Source organism: Condylura cristata, unplaced genomic scaffold (genome assembly GCF_000260355.1).
Source record: "Condylura cristata isolate star-nosed mole 26May11 unplaced genomic scaffold, ConCri1.0 scaffold00011, whole genome shotgun sequence".
Classification (NCBI taxonomy): Eukaryota; Metazoa; Chordata; class Mammalia; order Eulipotyphla; family Talpidae; genus Condylura; species Condylura cristata.
The window spans coordinates 1,570,063-1,572,503 of NW_004567112.1; positions in this window are offsets into that span (position 1 = coordinate 1,570,063).

Here is a 2,441-nt window from a genome sequence, read left to right on the forward strand (position 1 = left end):
GCCAGTCCTTACCTGGCCCAGACAGGCACTTTTCCCTCCTTGAGTCACTGGCTCCCCCAGAATCAGCTCCCCAAATGAGGCCTCAGCGTCTCTGCAGCCAGCGCGTAACAACTTGAAGCATCTGGAAATTCTTTCCTATTTTCTAACCGAAGGCCTTCCTTCTGCCATTGAAAATCGTTTCCTCGCTGTGCTCAGGAAGGGAAGCAGATGGCCAGCCTCCGACCCCAAGGCCCCTTCTAATTAACTTGCCGGATTTGCGGGCCACTGTGTGTCTTTCGCGTCTCTGGGCTAAGCAGTCGCAGTTCTGTCCGGTCCTCCTGCTAGTTCTTGCTTTCTAACTCCTGAGTTACCTGAGCTCCTTTTCTGTGGGAGGCTCGAGGGCCGGCAGACACCATTTGTGTGCCGCTGTGTATGGCGGTGTTGGTAGTTAGGAAGGGACAATGGCGAAGCGATGCTCTCGGCCAACTGAACCCCACTCCGAGGCGGACAAACGGATGAGTCTGGAGGAAGGGAGGCGGTTGCCAGGGAGTCCTGCAAAAGACTTGACACCGATGTTCTTTCCTGACCGGCTGTGTTCTTTGAGGGACATTCTGCCCCAAGGGGTGGCTCGGGAAGGACCCACGGCTGTGCAGGGTTACACTGTGTGACTCGGCCGGGGCTTTCAGGGCTCTGCACTGAGGGGCACGTTGTCATGTGGCCGGACTGTGACCACATGGCCGTCCACCTGCCCGTGGCAGGCCCCAGACCGTGGCTGCCGCCGCCCTTGACCGCCTGCCACTTGACTGCCACACGCACCGTGCAGCAGGGGTGTCTGCAGGAGAGCAGCTTTCGCGTGTGATATGTACAATACAAAAGTCGACACTGTTGTGTGAAATTTCTGTTGATATTTGCAGACATCTATTGCCTCATAAACTTTGTTTTCAATTATGCATGCTCACAAGCTGTTCCACTTTTGATATATTTAGGAAAGGTTCAGTCACATTTTCAGAACTGCCGTGATTTCCCACAAAACATCTGATTCTGAAATCCTGTATCTATCAGCACAAATAACGTAATGGCAGGCAGATCCGGCCACATGTCACCCTGCTTTATGCCGTAGTTAAAGCCATTACAGCTTTCCGAGCAGTTTGCTTTCGATAGCGTAAATGAAGATCCTTGGCTACAGTCTGTCTGAAAATACAGCTACGGGGAGTCCCGGATTTAGTTGTTTTTCTACTATACATCATGTTGCTTCCATTCCAGCGTCCACAGTTGTATTTGGAGGGAGGTGGGGCTGACAAAAAACAATTCTGAGCCAGCGGGTCCAGTTCACCTGCAAAAGTTACGGCGGCAGAAACAAAGCAGTGAGGCGCAGGGGGCGGGCTGGCCCTGGCGCGGGCGGCCGGCGGGAACTGGGCTGGCTGCCGGACCCCTCTCGGGCTCGCGGGCTCCCTCACTCCTTCGGGTGCTCACGCTGCCTGAGCCGTGAGGGCGCCTGCTTCTCTGGGCGTGTGGGCCCGGCTGTGCCGTCAGAGGCGCTTTGACATGCCCGGGACTGTTAAACGTGGAGAAAAGGAGCTTGAAATGGAGGTGCCCAGCCAGGCCCCGCCCCGACTTAACGCCTGACCGACAGCGTCTCTGGGGCTTCCTACTCAGCTCTGCAGGGTCACGGCCCGGCGAGGAGCCCTGCTTTCCCCTTCCTGTGCTGACGGCTCGTCTGGTCGGCCCTCTTCCTGACCATAATTGGGGCAGCGCCTGCTTGCCAGCTGGAAGCCGCTCGCTCGTGACTCTTCAATAGGCCACTGCCACCTCCACACGTGTGTGTTAACTGTCCTGGCCCCGGGCCGCCCTTAGCCTGCCTTGGAGAAGGTCCCGGTCTTCAGGAGTGCACAAGGAGTGGCCTTGCGACTTGTGAGAACCGCGTGTATCGGCCAGGTAATGACCCCGGGTGGGCTCACGCTCAGCCTGTCTCCAGCCCCTCCGAAACTCCGAGGGTGCCAGTGCTGAAAACATGTCCTGTGCGTTGGTGAGGGCAACTTCCAGCCCCCCCCCCGCCCCCCTCCGGCCCGGGCAGGGGCTCCTGCTGCTTTCAGCTGCCACTTCCCGGTCTCCGGAATGAATCATCCGCCCGCGTAAGGAAGCCCCCACGGGCCCCAAAGAAGGGGCTTGGGAGCGCTCTCGGGCTGTTAGCCACAAGGGGCTTGGGAGGTGTCCTTCTCGCGGAAGGGGGCGCAGCGACCCGTCCCCCAGCCTGGGGCGTCTCTCCCAGCTGGTGGGGACTGACCCTTCAGCCGTGTTTCTAGTAAGTGAGTGAGCTTGCGAGTGAAGGGGTTTCTCGAGGCTTGTAGCCACTCTAGCAAGTTCGCTGACATGTGAGGGCGGCCAGGGGTCAGGGCGGCCAGGGGTCAGACTCACGGGCGGTGGGAGGAGCACAAGTAATAACCCGGGACTTCAGCTGCCGC